At 48.1% G+C, this 19,657-nt stretch overlaps 1 protein-coding gene and 3 pseudogenes across 2 annotated transcripts in view; all 4 read left to right on the top strand.

The window, feature by feature from the left end:
* The window catches only part of LOC149120240 (Ig heavy chain V-A1 region BS-5 pseudogene), a 198,278-nt pseudogene that overhangs the window by 22,434 nt on the left and 156,187 nt on the right, over positions 1-19,657 (top strand).
* LOC149120243 (immunoglobulin heavy variable 3-23 pseudogene) overlaps positions 1-19,657 on the top strand; it is a 393,977-nt pseudogene that overhangs the window by 297,423 nt on the left and 76,897 nt on the right. The window lies entirely within an intron of this gene.
* The window catches only part of LOC100353328 (immunoglobulin heavy variable 3-11), a 226,253-nt gene that overhangs the window by 158,333 nt on the left and 48,263 nt on the right, over positions 1-19,657 (top strand). The window lies entirely within an intron of this gene.
* LOC149120247 (vinculin pseudogene) lies at positions 1,964-18,647 on the top strand (annotated as a pseudogene).

Here is a 19,657-nt window from a genome sequence, read left to right as displayed (position 1 = left end):
GCTTCCGCGCGGTGGGCGACCTTGTTCTCCCAGTAGGTCCTCCGAGTCACAGCCACTAGATCCAGAAGAGTTTCCTCTGCAATTTTTTCCTGATCCTTTTTCTGAGGCTACCGTAACTCCACTTTCATTAAACTAAATTTTCCTGGAATATCGGTGCGCGCCCTCACTATTCTGCCATCTTCTCTGCTTTACTTGCAGTTTCACTCATATAAGATTTTCAGATATTTTGGTTAAAAACTAATAAAAACTCATTCACCTGGGCCCCACAGAACCTACAAACTCAAGACCTTTGACTTCTGCCACAAAACTTGCATGATGCACAGGGCTGAACTGGATGAATCTGTTTTGAAGGAGTCCAAAGGGTTTCAGGCCTTAATGTGACGGGAGGAGGTGGGCCGGGGCTGGGTGACACAGGGGCAGTGGGCAGCACCGTGGGATGTGATATTTGCTCTTGGCATAGTTGTGATGAGGAGTGAGAGAGGCACAGCTGAGTCCAACTCACCACACACTTTCAACATGTGCGGCTGCCTCTGTATCTATCACAGCTCAACAGCATTGCCCATGGAAGCAAAATTGCCCAGGAAAGAAGTTGTTAAGAGCAGACAGACAGACAGACACTGGCACGTGGAACAGTACACTCAGATGCACCTGCGTGGAACCTTGTCCCCTGTGCATCTCTCTGCCAAAAACAGAATCCAGCAAAAGTGCTCCTTGTTCTGCTGCTGGCAGGGAGTTCTGCAGACCTCACCAGGAAGCCCCCGTGAGTGCTGAGGGTGGACTGGGGCAGAGCTGAGTCCTGTGGTGAGGGGGCAGTTCAGGTGCTGAACTCCTGTTAGCACATGGAGTTGGGGACACATCCAGAGTCTGATGATTTCTCCTGTAATGTTGACCTGGGCCAAGAGCTCAGGGAACCCATGAAAACATGTTGTAGATCCATTCACATAAAAGGACTCAGACAGGGTTCTTTGTGCAATGAGAGCACACAATTTATCACTTGTCCCATATATGAATAATATCGGACTGCCATGGGACACTCTCATCAGTCTGGGCCCTGTCCTGTCTGAGGTGTGTCTACTCCAGGGCTGCTATATAGGGGCAGCACATGCAGATAGGCCTCCCTCTGCCCATGAAAACCAGCCCAGCCTTCACCCTGCAGCTCTGGCACAGGAGCTCCAGCCCCAGCACTCCCAGGTGTCCACTCAGTGAGCGCACTCAACACAGACGCTCACCATGGAGACTGGGCTGCGCTGGCTTCTCCTGGTCGCTGTGCTCAAAGGTAATGATGGGGAACGCGGGGCACTGAGTCTGGGAGAGGACGTGAGTGAGAGACACAGAGAGTGTGAGTGACAGCTTCCTGACCAGGACGTCTGTGTTTGCAGGTATCCAGTGTCAGGAGCAGCTGGTGGAGTCCGCAGGGGGTCTGGTCCAGCCTGGGGGATCCCTGAAACTCTCCTGCAAGCCTCTGGAATCGACTTCAGTAGCTACTATATGAGCTGGGTCCGCCAGGCTCCAGGGAAGGGCTGGAGTGGATCGGATGGATTAGTAGTGGTGGTAGCACATGGTTCGCGAGCTGGGTGAATGGCCGATTCACCATCTCCAGAGACAACGCCCAGAACATGGTGTCTCTGAAAATGAACAGTCTAACCGTCCTGGACACGCCCATGTATTTCCGTGCAGTAGACACAGGAAGGGCCCTCAGGCTGAGCCCAGGCACAAACCTCCCTGCAGGGGAGTGTGGTTCCACCAGGGGGCGCAAAAGACGTACTGAGCCCAATTCTGGTCCGCTCAGAATCAGAGGGAAATGAAGCCCTGATTTCCTGTCATGGAATTGGGGTTTGTTCCCCTGTAGTTTTGCGGCAAGAATGTACTTCCTGATTCTGTCCTTTCCACTGACGTCACTGACATAGAGAAGCTTGATGTGACAGGAAGAAGTCCTAAACGGACACATTCAGGTTCTTGAACGATGACAGTGGTCACCAGGGTCAGAGATGCAGGACTATCTGGGGACCACGTGAGTGTTTTCCTGTCTGACTCAGGACAACGCTCTCAGGGCACTGCCGACTTTAGCACAATTTTAGTTTTCCTTCAAACCCAGACAGACCCGAGCCAAAGTCTTGATTTGTTACCTCAGGTTTATAAGTCGTCCCACTCCTCCTGTCAGAGCAGCATGTGTGCTGACCTGAACCAACTGTCTTATTTTAACTGTGGGTGTTCTGACCTCACGTTCCAAGATTTTATACCCAATCTCCATTTTCCCTTTAATCCTGGAACAGTCTGTGGTCCCTGTGTGAATGTCACAGCACTCAGGAATGTACTTGCAGCTCAGCTGTGTCTCAGGCTGAGCTTCTGCAGGCACCTGGGAAGCCTACAGGGACTTCCTCATCCTCTAGGTCCTGGGACCCTCCTGTGGGGCTCCCTGCATGAACTCAGGAGGGAAATGCACTGGACATCAGCAGTCAAAGTCATAACTGAATGGAAAGTGTTGGGTGTGCACTTCCAGCTGATCTGGTTCTGCTCCAGTGTCATGGGACCCCCTGCACCTGCTGTGGTTCAGCAGAGCAGAAAGTGGGACACACAGTGGCTGTGCACTCTGGGGCTGGAGTCCACATCACGGGGAGCTGTGTCTGTGGCTCCAGCATGATGACCAGTGTCCTGAGGCTGGATCACAGCTGCAGGAAGAGCCAGTCCCAGAGACCATGTGTCCAGTGTCCCTGCTCTTCACTCCATGTCTGTACTGACTGGCGTCATCAATCCACTTGCAGTCTTAGATTAGTTTTAGAGAGGGAGACACCCAGGCTGCATATCACAATGCTGGATGGAGCCCATTTACACATTTCCCACACTTGTGCTGACAATGCACCCTGGAAGACAGGAGATGATGGATCTGTTATGAGGCCCCATCACCAAGGTGGGAACACTGATGCAGTTCCACGCTCCTGGGTTCCAGCTGCCAAGCCTTGACTGCACTGCCTTCATTAATCATCTCCATAAAACATTGCAAAACACAACACCAGTATTCAGAGATCTGAATCTTCATGATTGACCATTGTTCATCCTTTTATCCCACACAGGTAGCATCACATATTATGTGTCTTCCTGGCCTGGATGGTTAGCAGAGTGTACTTTTGCTGACATATTATCCTAGGCACATTATTCTCCAGGATCATGCAAGTTGTCCAAAATTACAGAATTTCTTACTCTATACTGCTTATAAACTTCCTTTTTTTTTTACAGTCATAGTGGACAGGGAGACAGAGAGACAGAGAGGAAGGTCTTCTTTTGCCATTGGTTCACCCTCCAATGGCCACCGCAGCTGGCATGATGTGGATGGTGCACCACGCTGATCGAAAGGCAGGAGCCAGATGCTTCTCCTGGTCTCCCATGGGTTGCAGGGCCCAAGCACTTGGGCCAAACTCCACTGCACTCCCGGGCCAAAACAGAGAGCTGGTCTGGAAGAGCGGCAACCGGGACAGAATCCAGCGCCCCTCAGGGAGTAGAACCCAGTGTGCCAGCACCACAAGGTGGAGGATTAGCCTATGGAGCCGCAGTGCCGGCTTAAACTTCCTTTTGAAATGTAACTTTGTCCATTTCTTTCATTTTCCATTCTTGCTTTCATGAGATGCCACTGGATCATATGTGTGAACTCTTTTGAATGACGGTGCTTTAAATGAACAAGGAACTGCAGAGGTGTTTGCCACAGTGACTGCAGATCCCGTGGACACCTCCCTGGGATTTCATATTCATTGTACCATGCAATGGTGCTTGAACATCATGTAATAATTCTATTTCTAGTTTTTGATGCTTTTCCATAACGGTTTTACTAATTAACCTGACACAGACTTGTACCAGGGTTATCATCTCTCTCTACCTCCATAAAACATGCCAGCTCTAGTATGTCTGGTAATAGCCATTCTAACAGGAGCGATGGGATGTCTCATTGTGCTTCTAACATGGACATACATGATGGTCCCAAATTGATAGCATTTTATATGTCTGTCTATATATCTTCTTTTAATAATTTATAGAAATGATATAAATTTTAAAATTTATCATTTTATTTGAGAACTTGTCTTTATGTATTTGTCCAAAACCACAGAGAGACTGAGACTGACAGTGATCTTCTAATTCCTGGGTCACTTCCCCGATGGCTACAAAAGCTTCAGCAGGTTGAGGAAACAGCCTGGTGCTTGGAATTCTGTCCATGTGTCGCATGGGAGTACTTGGAACCTCACCTATGGCCTCCCAGGGTGTGCTTAGCAGGAATCTGAAACTGGAACCAAACTAGGACACAGCACTAAGCATCCTGACACGGGAGGCAGGAATCCCACAGGCTCACTCCAGTGCTGCTCCTGTCACCACCTTATCATCACTGCATGTACACAATTGATTCCGTGTGGCCCTGATAGGTGCACTGGAGACCTCAGCTTCCTCCATGAGGCCCTGACATTGAATCCACTCATGGCATCGAGTCCTCACTGGATGCACTCCCCAGAGACGATGCCATTCCACGTCTCCCAGGCACCAGTGCTAGTTTTACTCAGTGGTGGTCAGTGTGGAGGATGCAAGGGTGCAAGGAGACCTGATCAGACCTCCTGACTCAGTGCTCTCCTGCAGGTACTGGGGCCCAGCTGTGTGGCCCTTCCACCTGTCTTTACCTTCCTGCACAGCAGAGCCCACCCCTCCACGAGGTCCTCTCCCTCCTGCTGCTGGACCCTGTCCCCGACTGTCACTTCCCCACTTGCCATGGTTCTCCTCCCCAGTCCTCAGCTTTGGGGGTGGAGCTATCCCCTGAAGATGCAGACTTCTGTGTCTTGGGGGATCAGTGCTGGCACAGTGTCTGGGGTGGACTCTGCTCGATAACATTTTGTACAGGATTTCACCAGGACATGGGTCATGATGGTTTCCTCCTGCAGGTGAATCACTTTCCTACTCAGTGGACACAGAGGAGCAGGGTCTGGGGTATTGAGGCTGAGGATGCTGTTCCTGCAGAGCCGTGAGCAGAGCCAGCACTGCTTGGTGTGTGTGTGTGTGGTCTCTCCAACTGAGCAGCTGAAGGCTGTATGTTAGGTGGAACTTACCCTCCATACTTGATGCACGGAGCCTCCCATCATGCATGTGGGGACCTCACCACCCAGTGATCCCATTGACAGGGGCTCTAGGGAGGGGACAAGGCCATGAGGGTTGCTGCCTGCATTGAAGGGAATACAACCCTTAGAAAGATCCTTCAGGCCGGCGCCGCAGCTCACTAGGCCTATCCTCCGCCTGCTGCGCTGGCACTCCGGGTTCTAGTCCCAGTTATGGCACCGGATTCTGTCCTGGTTGCTCCTCTTCCAGTCCAGCTCTCTGCTGTGGCCCGGGAAGGCAGTGGACGATGGCCCAAGTGCTTGGGCCCTGCACCCTCATGGGAGACCATGAGGAAGCACCTGGACCATGAGGACCATGGAAGAAGCACCTGGCTTCCGGCTTCGAATTGGCACAGCGCACCAGCCATGGCCGACCAGTAGAGGCGGCCATTTGGGGGATAAACCAATGGAAGGAAGACCTTTCTCTCTGTCTCTCTCTCTTTAACTCTGCCTTTCCAAAAAAAAAGACCCTTCAATAACTTAAGTTTTAAATTTGAGTTATCACACATGAATCAGAGAGGAGAATGAGAAAAAGAGAGATGTTCCGACACTGCGCTTTCCCAAATGTTGCTGTGGCCAGGTCTGCTTCCCAGCCTAGCCTGGTCTCAGGTCAACAATCAGGTGCATTCACTAGAGTGACAGGGCCCAAAAATCCTCCCATAAACTTCTGGGTCCTGGGGCTGCAGGAGCAGGAATCTGGTACTGGGACCCAGAGCCACATATGAGACCCTGGCACTTCCCTGGGGGATGTGCGCATCTTAAACAGTGCAACTTTCAATTTATTATTTCCATGAAATGTGATGACACAGTTAAGACTAATGTACTGCATATTTGTGCAAAATATCATTTTCTTACTCTGCTTTACTCTCAGTTTCATTCTTTTAAGATTTTCATATATTTTGGTTAGAAACTAAGAAAAACGCATTCACTTGGGCCCCACAGAACCCGAAAACTCAGGGCCATCGACTTCTGCCACAAAACCTGCATGTTGCACAGGGCTGAACTGGATGAATCTGTTGTGAAGGAGCCCAAAGGGTTTCAGGCCTTAATGTGACGGGAGGAGGTGGGCCGGGGCTGGGTGACACAGGGGCAGTGGGCAGCACCGTGGGATGTGATATTTGCTCTTGGCGTAGTTGTGATGAGGAGTGAGAGAGGCACAGCTGAGTCGCACTCACCACAGGCACACTTTCAACATGTGGGGCTGCCTCTGTATCTATCACAGCTCAACAGCATTGCCCATGGAAGCAAAATTGCCCAGCAAAGAAATGTGAAGAGCAGACAGGCAGACACTGGCACGTGGAACAGCACACTCAGATGCACCTGCGTGGAACCTGGTCCCCTGTTCATCTCTCTGCCAAAAATAGAATCCAGCAAAAGTGCTCCTTGTTCTGCTGCTGGCAGGGAGTTCTGCAGACCTCACCAGGAAGCCCCAGTGAGTGCTGAGTGTGGACTGGGGCACAGCTGAGTCCTGTGGTGAGGGGCACGGATCAAGGTGCTGGGATTCCTCTTACCACACTGGAGCTGGGGACACATCCACACTGTACTGATGATTTCTCCTGTAATGTTGAATGGACCAAGACCTACGGGAACCCATGAAAACATGTTGTCTGTCCACTCACATAAAAGGACCAGACAGGTTTCAGTGTGCAATGAGAGCACACAATTCATCACTCATCCCATAAGTGTGCACTGACAGACTGCCCCGGGACACTCTCATCAGTCTGGGCACAGTCTTGTCTGAGGCGTCTGACCCCATGCCTGCTATCTCGGGGCAGCACATGCAAATAGGGCTCCCTCTGCCCATGAAAACCAGCCCAGCCCTCACCCTGCAGCTCTGGCACAGGAGCTCCAGCCCCAGCACTCCCAGGTGTCCACTCAGTGATCGCACTCAACACAGACGCTCACCATGGAGACTGGGCTGCGCTGGCTTCTCCTGGTCGCTGTGCTCAAAGGTAATGATGGAGAACGTGGGGAACTGAGTCTGGCAGAGGACGTGAGTGAGAGACACAGAGAGTGTCAGTGACAGTTTCCTGACCAGGATGTCTGTGTTTGCAGGTTCCAGTGTCAGGAACAGCTGGAGGAATCCTGGGCAGGCCAAGTCCTGCCTGGGGATCCCTGACACTCACATGCACAGTCTCTGGATTCTCCCTCAGTAGCTATGCAATGATCTGGGTCCGCCAGGCTCCAGGGGAGGGGCTGGAATACATCGGAATCATTTATACTGGTGGTAGCGCATACTACGCGAGCTAGGTCAATTCACCATCTTCAAAATCTCGACCACGGTGGATCTGAAAATGACCGGTCTGACAGCCTCGAACACGGCCACCTATTTCTGTGCCAGAGACACAGCAAGGGGCCTCAGGCTGAGCTCAGACAGAAACCTCCCTGCAGGGACGCACGGCTCCACCAGGGAGCGCACAAGACTCACTGAGCGCAGATTCTGGTCCTGCACAGGCGCAGAGGGAGATGAAGCCCTGGTTTCCTGTAGGGATGGGGTTTCCTCTCCTGTAACAGTTTTGAGGGAAGAATTCTTCTTTTATGATTCTGTCCCTGCTACTGATTTCCTGACATAGAGAAGTTTGATGTGACCGGAGAAGTCCTATATGAACCAATTCAGGTGCAGTGGTCTCCAGGATCAGAGATGCGGGTCTATCTGGGCACAACGTGAGTGTTGTCCACTCTGGGTCAGGACAACGCTCTCAGGGCACTGCCGACTTTAGGACAATTTTAGTTTTCCCTTTCGACCAGGACAGCTGAGGCAGGGTTCTTGGTCTTTATAAATCAGCTATTTAAGTATCTCTTGCCTGTCAAAAGGAGCAAGTGTGCTGAACTGAACCAACTTTGACGCTACATGTGGGTGATCCACACTCACTTTCAATAGACTTTATGCTCGATTTCTATTTCCCTTTAACATGAACAGTCTGTGGTCCCTGTGTGGACGGCACAGCACTCAGGAATGTACTTGCAACTCAGCTGTGTCTCAGGCTGGGCTTCTGCAGGCACCTGGGAAGCCTACAGGGACTTCCGCATCCTCTAGGTCCTGGGACCCTCCTGGAGGGCTCCCTGCCTGAACTCAGGAGGGAAGTGCACTGGACATCAGCAGTCAAGGTCATCACTGAATGGAAAGTGTTGGGTGTGCACTTCCATCTGATCTGGTTCTGCTCCAGTGTCGTGGGACCCCCTGTACCTGCTGTGGTTGAGGGAGAGCAGAAAGTGGGACACACAGTGGCTGTACACTCTGGGGCTGGAGTCCACATCACAGAGTGCTGTGTCTGTGGATCCAGTATGATGCCCAGTGTCCTGAGGATCAACCACAGCTGCAGGAAGAGCCAGTCTTAGACCATGTGTCCAGAGTCCCTGCTCTTCACCCAGTAGCTATGCTGATGTCATCAATAGCCCATTGTAGTTTTTCATCAATTTTAGAGTAGTAGAGACACCCAGGCTTCATATCAAATTGCTGCACTGAATCTATTTACAAAATTTCCCACACTTGTAATGAATAATAAACCTGGAAGACAGTAGATGATGGATCTGTTATGAGGCCCCATCACCAAGGTGGGAACACTGATGCAGTTCCATGCTCCTGGGTTCCAGCTGCCAAGCCTTGAGTGCACTGCCTTTATTTATCATCTCCATAAAACATTCGGCAAACACAACACCAGTATTCAGAGATCTGAATCTTCATATTTGGACATTTTTCTCTTTTGATTTTCATAAATGTTTGATAAATAATATTTGATTATGGACATAAGAGGTACAATGATATCTGTTGAAAAAATGAATGTGTATTAATGGAATTATGAAGTCATTCTTATTGACATGCTCATCACAATCCCACTTGTTTCCAGGTATAGTATCATTTTTCTCCTGCTTGGAATTCTGTGGACACAATATTCTCTTAACTGCTGTCACCATGCTATACAGATCATTCAAAGTGTGGATCTGTCAGACTGAAACTCTGACCTTGCTCCAGCGTCTCCTCTGTTCCTCCCTCACTCAGACTTTGGTCTTCACCATTGTATCCTGCCTCTGTGAGTTCATCCTTTTGATCCCACATAACTAGCATCACGTATTATTTGTCTTCTTGTAAGGATGGTGAGCAGAGTATACTTATCCTGACCTATTATCCTTGGACATTATTCTCCAGGATGATCCAAGTTGTCCAAAATACAAAATTCCCTCCACTTTACTGCCATATAAACTTCTTGTTAAAATACAACGTTGTCCATTTCCTCAATTATTGATTTCCTTATTCAATGAAAATTTCACTGGATTATTGTGTGAACTCTTGTGAATGACCCTGCATTAACTCAACGTGGAACTGCAGAGGTGTTTGCCACAGTGACTATGGATCGGTGGACCCCTCCCTGGGATTTCATATTCCTTCTAATAGGCAATGCTGTTTGAAGATCTTGTGATAATTCTATTTCCCAGTTCTTCATGCTTTTCCATAATGTTTTTTCCTATTTACCTGGCTCCAGCCTTGGACCAAGGTTGACATCTCTCTCTCTCCACCTTCGTGAGGCTTGTAGGTCTGATATCTCTGATAATACTCATTCTAACAGGAGGAATGGCATGTCTCACTGTGCTTCTAACATGGAAATGCATGATGTTTGCCATACATATGCACTTTGAAAATTTGAAGATACTATTTCATTTATTTTAAAATTTGTATTTACATATCTTCCATAAACAAAAAGAGACTGAGACTAACAGGGATCTTCTAACTCCTGGGTCACTTCCCCGATGGCTACAAAAGCTTCAGCTGGGTGAGGCAACAGCCTGGTGCTTGGAATTCTGTCCAGGGCTCCACGGGGGAGTACTTGGAACATCACCCACGGCTTCACAGAGGGGCTTAGGCAGGAATCTGACACTGGAACCAAACTAGGACACAGCACTAAGCATCCTGACACGGGAGGCAGGAATCCCACAGGCTAACTCCAGTGCTGCTCCTGTCACCACCTTATCATCACTGCATTTAAACAACTGATTTCTTCCCTTGGGATTCAGTTGCTTGATATCATTCAACATGAGGAAACAGGCTCCTAATCATATGTATAACTAATCTTTCAATGTTTAAAAAAACCTATTTTTTATTTGCAAGTCAGTGTTATAGCAAGAGAGGAAGAGACCAACAGATGGAGAGAGAATCTTCCATCCACTGGTTCACTTCCTATATGGCAGCAAAGGTGAGGTTGGGCAAGCCTAATGCCAAAAGCCTGGAACTTTCTCCAGTTTCCCACATGGCTTGAAGGGGACACACACTTGAGTCATCGTTGCCAGAGTTCCCAGGTCTGGATCCCAGCAGGCAGCTGGATTTGAAGTAGAGCAAGCAGAATCTGAACCCATGCTCCTGAGTGATGCATGCCACAAGTCGGCATGCCGCAAGTCGGCTATGATCTGAAAATACTTTCTCCCCATCGGTGATCATATCCTTGTTCTTCAATCTTTCTCTTTGTTACTCAGAATCTGTAGTTGGATCCATTATTCTTTGTCTATGTATCTTGGTTGCCTATACTTTGGAGATTATCAAATTATCATTGCCCAAACCAATGGGAACTTGCTTTTGTCCTGTGTTTTCCTCTAGAACTTTACAGTCTCGGGTCTTTCCTTTAAGAGTTTCATCCTGTTCACTCTCTTTGGTATACTGGTGTGAGATGACAGCAGGATGAATTATTTTCAGTTGCATTCAACTTTCCCCAACACCACGAAATTCTGCACTCAGTTTCCTGAAACATTTCAGATGACCTCATCGCATGAACTCATGGGAAGCACAGGTGGACATTTGTATTCAAGGAATAATCTGTTTGGAAAGTGTGTGGTGTGGACTTACAGGTTCTGTTTCTGCTCCAGTGTGGTGGAATCCCCTACACTGCGGTGTTACAGGGTGAGCAGAGGGGGACAGTCCAGGGCCCTGACTCTGGGGCCAGAGTCACCATCCCTGGGATCTGGGTGCCAGGGGCTGCCACACGCTGACCCATCTGGTGAGCTGAATCAGTGCTGCGTGATGAGCCAGCCCTGGACCATCTGTCCAGAGTCCCTGCTCCCTCCCTGGCTCCCCCTGCATGTCCTCATCAGTACTTCATCCTTTCCAAGAGAGAAAATAACTCCTCTTCTGTCAAGTTCATACTCGTCCAGGGGAAACCAAGTTCCTGCAGCCAGAAATGCCCAGTGCAGTGATCCCCTGTGTTTTACAGGATATTTTCTGCTGAATTGCAATTGATCTGCCATGAACAGTTCTTACAGAAACTGCAGCCAGTCACTCACCTCATGCAGCAATGTGTGTTCTGAGTGACTCCCATCTAAATCCAGAGACACAAAAATTCCTACTAAATTAAAACAGTTGACATATCATTGCCTTTTCTGAGAGAATATTGACAAACAGAAAGTGTTTCTATTTAGCTGGGGACAGTTTTCATCCATTTGCCTAGAGAATTCATTGACACAATCCACCATCTGACACAGTGAATTCCATTGTTCTGTGAGAACACCTCATATCCACAGTACTAGAAAATGTGAAATTTAATTTGTCAGATATCTACAGTCACAAGAAATTTACTCAAATTATAACTGACAGAAACATATTCCATTTGTGTAAACACCACGACATAGTCTCCCACCAGGTGCTGATGGGCTGTCAGTTGTACAAGATGCTGGGTCCCCAGGGTGACAAATGGCAGGACTGCAGCATGGTGAGAAGAGGGTGGCCTTGTCTGGGCAAGCAGGACTGGGGTCTCTGATGACTGTGTTTTCAAGGAGTTGGCAGGTGGGCCTTGGTGGTCCATGAACTAACATCTTGTGAAACCAGTTGGACACAGGGAGATTGGGGGGTAACTAAACAGCACAGAGAGAGGTTTCCATGGACTTGATCTGAGTGAAGACAGGGGCTCTTCTAAAATGACTCAGCTTCACACATGGGAGGGGAGGAATTCGAGAGCGCAGTGGTGGGGCAGTTGTGCCAGCTGGACTCGACAGATAACCTCTCACATGCCGATGAACTCACAGCCTCGTGACTGCATTAGTACCAGGAATGATTGCAACACCACGTAATTTTCTTCTTAGAATAAAACCACAGACAGACACAAGACAAATCAACAGAGAATTGTCCCTTCAAAATAGATTTCATAAATGTTAAATTGACAAATAGTACCTGAATCTGTATGTGAGGTATAAGGAAAGGTGTTGATGTGGATTTATTTCATCAGGAATTCTAGAGTCAGACGAACTCACACGTCCTTCCCTAGCAACACCACCATTCTTTGTGATCGAATGACAAATGCCTACTCCTGCAGGAACTGGAAAGAACACAATAAAGCTTCATAACTATTGTCCCCGTGCTGTGCAGTAGATCTCTCCACGTGCCTTTCTGGTCACAGAAAAATTCTCTGTGCTTGCAGGAACGTGGTCCCTTTTCTTCTCTACTCCCAGACTCGGGTATCTGCATTGTACTTCCTGCCTCTGTGATTCACTTTCGTGGATTCCATATATAATTAAGATCATCAGGGCCGGTGCTGTGGTGAAGTGGGTAGAGCCTCTGCCTTCAGTGCTGGCATCCCATATGGACGCCAGTTGGAGTCCTGGCTGTTCCACTTCCAATCCAGCTCTCTGTTGTGGCCTGGGTAGGCAGTAGAAGATGGCTGACATCTTCAGCTCCTGTAATCCCGTGGGAAACCCAGAGGAGGCACCTGGCTCCTAGATTCAGATCGATGGGGCTCCGACCACATTACCGACTAGAGAGACAGCCAGTGGATGGAGGACTTCTCTCTCTTTCTCACTACCTCTCCTTCTTTCTCTGAATAATTCTGAATCAAAAAAATTAAATAAAGCCTTATAAAATGAGAAAAATCACATGGTATGAACCCACACTAAAAAAAAAAAAAGAAAAACAAAAATAATTAACCTTAAATGAATCCACTTGTACTCTTTCATCAGTTTAAAAGTGGACAGCAGGAATTAGGACACAATTAGCTAAGTCCCCACTACAGACACCCCTGTTCCCATATGACTGCTGCTTCAGTTCATCCACACGGCTTCCCACCATTTGATGATAAAGCATCATGGGAAACTGTACCTGATGCTACAAGCGAATGAGCTCCTACCACTGACGTAGGAAACACAGACCCAGTCTTTTGCTCTAGGATTTAGGAAGACTAACTCCTAAAAGTTGTAGGCATTTGGTATTGTGGAGCTGTCAATCCAAAGACAAAAATATCCCATTGTCAATTCACTGCCCATCTCTACATTTCTGTTTCCCTCACCAATTCTCTCTCTGTCACTGTTCCAATGTCATTAGCATAGTTAATAATGAACCAATGGTTACTTAAAATGAATAACATGATATTCCTAATACTGGATATGAAGGGTACACACATATTAAAAGGAAATGAAGTCATTGCCTTCTACTGTTAAAACAACAATGAGAAAATAAATATTCACATGATCTGAATTCTATCATAGCCATCACCCTACACACCAAGAACACTCATAACGTCCCTGGGCACTGTCCTGTCTGAGGCGTCTGACCCCAGGGCTGCCTATACAGCAGCAGCACATGCAAATAGGGCCTCCCTCTACACATGAAAACCAGCCCAGCCCTCACCCTGCAGCTCTGGCACAGGAGCTCCAGCCCCAGCACTCCCAGGTGTCCACTCAGTGATCGCACTCAACACAGATGCTCACCATGGAGACTGGGCTGCGCTGGCTTCTCCTGGTCGCTGTGCTCAAAGGTAATGATGGGGAACGCGGGGCACTGAGTCTGGGAGAGGACGTGAGTGAGAGACACAGAGAGTGTGTGTGACAGTGTCCTGACCAGGACGTCTGAGTTTGCAGGTGTCCAGTGTCAGGAGCAGCTGGTGGAGTCCCGGGGATCCTTGTCACGCCTGGGGAATCATTGAAACTCTTCTGCAAAGCCTCTGGATTCACCATCAGTAGCAACTACTGGATGTGCTGGGTCCGCCAGGCTCCAGGGAAGGGGCTGGAGTAGATCGGATGCATTTATACTGGTGATGGTAGCACATACTACGCGAGCTGGGTGAATGGCCGATTCTCCATCTCCAGAGAGAACACCCAGAACACGGTGTCTCTGCAAATGAACAGTCTGACAGCGGCGACACGACCCTGTATTACTGTGCAAGACAGCTGAGCCCAGACAGAAACCTCCCTGCAGGGGCGAGAGTCTCCACCAGGGGGCGCACAAGACTCACTGAGCGCAGATTCTGGTCATGCACAGGTGCAGAGTGAGATGAAGCCCTGGTTTCCTGTCAGGGAATTGGGGTTTCCTCTCCTGTAACAGTTTTGAGGGAAGAATTCTTTTATGATTCTGACCCTGCTACGGATTCTCTGACGTGGATAAGTTTGATGTGACAGGATAAGTCCTATATGAACGAATCCAGGCTCAGTGGTCTCCAGGATTACCAGGATCAGAGATGTGGGATGATCTGGGTACAACATGAGTGTTGTCCAGTCTGACAGGACAACGCTCTCAGGGCACTGCCAACTTTAGGACAATTTTACATTTCCCTTTCTATCCAGTGATAGCTGAGCCAGGGTTTGGGTTTAAAAATCTGCTATTTAAGTATCTCTCTCCTTTCAAAACGAGCGAGTGTGCTGAACTAAACCAACCTTTCATTTTACACTGTGGGTGATAAACACTCCCTTTCCACAGACTTTATTCCCAATCTCCATTTACCATTTAATCCTAACAGTCTGTGGTCCCTGTGTGAACGTCACAGCACTCAGGACTGTACTTGCAGCTCAGCTGTGTCTCAGGCTGAGCTTCTGCAGGCACCTGGGAAGCCTACAGGGACTTCCTCATTCTCTAGGTCCTGGAACCCTCCTGTGGGCTCCCTGCCTGAACTCAGGAGGGAAATGCACTGTACATCAGCAGTCAAGGTCATTACTGAATGGAAAGTGTTGAGTGTGCACTTCCAGCTATTCTGGTTCTGTCGCGTGTCGTGGGACCCCCTGCACCTGCCTTGGTTCAGGGAGAGCAGAAAGTGGGACACACAGTGGCTGTGCACTCTGGGGCTGGAGTCCACATCACGGGGAGCTGTGTCTGTGGCTCCAGCATGATGACCAGTATCCTGAGGCTGGATCACAGCTGCAGGAAGAGCCAGTCTCGGAGACCATGTATCCATAGTCCCTACCCTTCACTCCATGTCTACGCTGACTGGAATCATCAATCCATTTGTCGTCTTTCATCTTTTTAGAGAGGGAGACATCCATGCTGCATATCAGAGTGCTGGACGGAGCCCATTTACACACTTTCCCATAATTGTACTGACAATGCACCCTGGAAGACAGGAGATGATGGATCTGTTATGAGGCCCCATCACCAAGGTGGGAACACTGATGCAGTTCCATGCTCCTGGGTTCCAGCTGCCAAGCCTTGAGTGCACTGCCTTTGTTTATCATCTCCATAAAACATGGCCAACACAACACCAGTATTCAGAGATCTGAATCTTCATGATTTCCCATTTTGCCATTTCATTATCATAAATGTTTGATAAATAATATTTAAAATAGACTGATGAGGTATAATGATATGTGTTGAATAAATGAGTGTATACTGAGTGGAATAATGAAGTCAGACTTACTGACATGTTTATCACAAAACCCACGTTTTTCATGGTAGAATGTTGTTTGTCTAAGGCCTTGGAATTCTGCAGACACTATATTCTCTTAACTACTGTCACCATGCTGCACAGTAGACCCCTCAACATGTGGATCCTGTGGGACTGAAACTCTGACCTTGCTCCATCGTCTCCTCTGTTCCTGCCAAGCACAGACGTTGGTCTTCACCATTGAACTTCTGCCTCTGTGAGTTCATCCTTTTTATTCCATGTACGTAGCATCACATATTATTTGCCTTCTGGGCCTTGGTATTTTAGCAGAGTATACTTATCCTGACATATTATCCTTGGATATTATTCCAGGATCATCCATGTTATCCAAGATACCAGAATTTCTTCCTCTATACTATAACCATATAAACTTCCTGTTAAAATATAACTCTGTCCATTTGTCCCATTATCCATTCCTTCTTAAATGCAAATTTTCCTGGATTATATGTGTGAACTCTTGAGAATGATGCTGCTTTAATTGAACATGGGACTACAGAGGTTTTTGCCATAGTGACTGCAGAATGTTGTGCCATCAGGCATCATAACATTGAGAACATCATGGCAGTCTTCAGGCTAATTTTGTGAACATGGATGGGAGGGACCCCATCCCCACACAGGACTTCAGACGAGACCAGGGCTGACTCTAGCAGCACTGTGCTCTTCGCTGAAGCTGGGGACCCAGGAGATCTACTGTGATCTCCTCCATAGCAGATTCCCCAGGAATGAACAAATCCCACTAGGCCTCACTCCCAGAGCTCCCATCTTTTCTCCCATGGTCTCCCTGGGAGCACACCTAAAACACAACGCCTTTGGGACACACTGAGCTGTGGTGGAATGAGAAGGCCATGCCTAGATGGCTGCTGGCAAGCAAGCATCATTTATTCAGGCATGCCTTCAATGCCACCTGGCAACGGATCCTGCCTGGCAACAGGGTATGATTGGATGGCTTCAGATACTGCCTGGCAACAGGCTGTGATTGGTTAGGCATAAACTGCCCCTTGACCAGATTGGCTTCCTCAGCTATATAAGCTGCTGTACCTACTGAAACAAATGAGTCTGTGGGCTGCTCGCCTCTGGCCTGCTTTCACCCAACTCCCAGGGTCTGTGTGGTGACTCCGCGCCTCTTGCCCCCACCAGAATGAATCCATAGCAACACTGAGCCACACACAATCAGAGAGGTTTGCTTCTATACCCATTGTAGGCCTGATGACACAGAATCTGTCGATCAGGATGAAGAAGCCAATTGTGCATCACAGTTATTTTGAGACTGCAGAAGACTCAGAACCAGTTCTAAACACAGCTCATACAGATAGTTCCTTTTTATTCCTTTGGGATACAGGTTATTGATCATACATTTGATATGAGAATAGTCACTTCCAATCTGTGTGTAGGCTGCTTACTTCTCAGTCAGTCTGTAATGCAGAAGCTCTGTAGTTATGCAGCATCATCTGAAAATATTTTCTTAGGTCTCTTGAATTTTGAAGATTTGAAAGGGAAATCATGGCCAGACCAACATCAGGGAGACTTTGCCCTATGTTTCCTTCAGTAGTTTTACAAGGACTTTGCATCTGACATCAGAGTCTGGTTATTCCATACTTTTCATGTAAACATCCAGACCGTGTACCCCTTGTCAGTGCTGTTACGTTGGGGCCATGCTCAGCACTGATGCTGTGAAGACAAACCACATCCACCCCCAGCAGGCTGCTCCCAGCATTCCGTGTGGTCCTGTTCAGGGCACTGGAGACCTCAGCTTCCTCCATGAGGCCCTGACATTGAATCCACTCATGGCGTGGAGTCATCACTGGATGTACTCCCCAGAGACAATGCCATTCAATGTCCCCCAGGCACCTGTGCATTTTTTATGTTTGCCTTTATATTTCTTTTTAACTTTATAGATATGATATAAATTTTAAACTTTATCATTTTATTAATACCTTGTCTGTATGTATTTGTCCAAAACCACAGAGAGACTGAGACTGACAGTGATCTAACTCCTGGGTCACTTCCCAGATGGATACAAAAGCTTCAGTTAGGTCAGGTGACAGCCAGGTGCTTGGAATTCTGTCCAGGTATCCACGTGGGAGTACTGGAACTTCACAACAGCCTCCCAGAGGGGCTTAGGCAGGAATCTGAAACTGGAACCAAACTAGGACACAGCACTCAGCATCCTGACACGGGAGGCAGGAATCCCTCAGGCTCATTCCAGTGCTGCTCCTGTCTCCACCTTATCATCACTGCATTTAAGGAATTGATTGCTTCCCTTGGGATTCAGTTGCTTGAGATCTTTCAACATTAGGAAATAGGCTCCTAATCATATGTATAATTAATCTTCAAGTTATTTTAAGTATTTTATTTTAGCTGCCACAGAAAGCCGGGGAGGTGATTAACCAGCCAATGATGATGGCTGCCAGGCAGCTCCATGATGAAGCTCGCAAATGGTCCAACAAGGGCAATGACATCATTGCAGCAGCCAAACGCATGGCTCTGCTAATGGCTGAGATGTCTCGGCTTGTGAGAGGAGGCAGTGGTACCAAGCGGGCACTCATTCAGTGTGCCAAGGACATCGCCAAGGCCTCGGATGAGGTGACTCGATTGGCCAAGGAGGTTGCCAAGTAGTGCACAGATAAGCAGATTAGAACCAACCTCTTACAGGTGTGTGAACGAATCCCAACTCTAAGCACCCAGCTCAAAATCCTGTCCACAGTGAAGGCTACCATGATGGGCCGGACTCCCATCAGCGACCAGGAGTCTGAGCATGCCACAGACATGCTGGTTCACAAAGCTCAGAGCCTCATGCAGTCTGTGAAGGAGACTGTGAGAAGCCGAAGCTGCTTCAGTCAAAATTCGAACAGATGCTGGATTTACACTGCGCTGGGTTAGAAAGACTCCCTGGTACCAGTAGGCACCTAACTGGACATGGTTGACACAGAAACCCCTACTAAATAGAAGGAAAATGATCAAGGCCCAGGAGACACCCATAGGTGCTAGGGCTTGAATGCCACAACCTGGCCTGACATCAGAAAGGAATGGAGGCCTCTTCATATTAGAAACCATTTATACTCTTTTGTCATGGATGCTTTGAGATGTGTCTCCATATAAAGCCTGTATTCTCAAAACACAGTTATATTCATGCACACTCTATCCCAGTAGGCATGGGTTTCTAGCCCATGGACTTCACCTAAGCTCAGAATCCAAGTGAACACTAGCCAGACACCTCTTCTGCCCTTATTCTTTAGGGAACATTTCCCTTTCTGTTTCCATTTTACTGGTCCTCATCCTCCCATCAGGCTCCCAAGACCCAGAGCCCAGGCAATTCAGTTAAGAAGGAAATCACTGTGCCTCCAAAAATGGTTTTGGGCTTTCCGTGTTGCTGCTGACCCTACAAAAAAATGTAAATGACAGTGTTATAGCAAGAAAGGAAGAGACCAACAGATGGAGGGAGAATTCCTTCCACTGGTTCACTTCGTGAATGGCTGCAAAGGCTGGGATGGCTCAGCCTAAAGTCAGGAGCCTGGAACTTCCCCCAGTAACCCCCAGGGTTGGAAGGGGACAAACACTTGGGTCATAGTACACAGTGATCACCATTACACTGCCTACCTCTGTGCGTTCAACCTTGTGGACTGCATATATAACTAATGTCACATACTATGTGTCCACATGTATCTGGATCATTTCTTTTAGTATGTATACTCCAGGCTGACCCACATTTCCTAATGACAGAACAATCTCCTTCTTAACACTGAATAATATTCTATGTCCAAATGTGAAAGAATCCATTCACTGTTTTATGCACACTTGTTCTTTGTAAACTGAACTATTGGGAACAAAGCTGCAACCTGAACACAGGACTGGGGGTAAATTGTGACACAGGGACTTCTACCCAGTGTTGACCTCAACTCAGAGTCATGATTA

Source organism: Oryctolagus cuniculus, chromosome 20 (assembly GCF_051225735.1).
Source record: "Oryctolagus cuniculus isolate XC-2025 breed Fujian yellow rabbit chromosome 20, ASM5122573v1, whole genome shotgun sequence".
Classification (NCBI taxonomy): domain Eukaryota; kingdom Metazoa; phylum Chordata; class Mammalia; order Lagomorpha; family Leporidae; genus Oryctolagus; species Oryctolagus cuniculus.
This window is presented reverse-complemented; position numbering and strand designations above follow the sequence as displayed.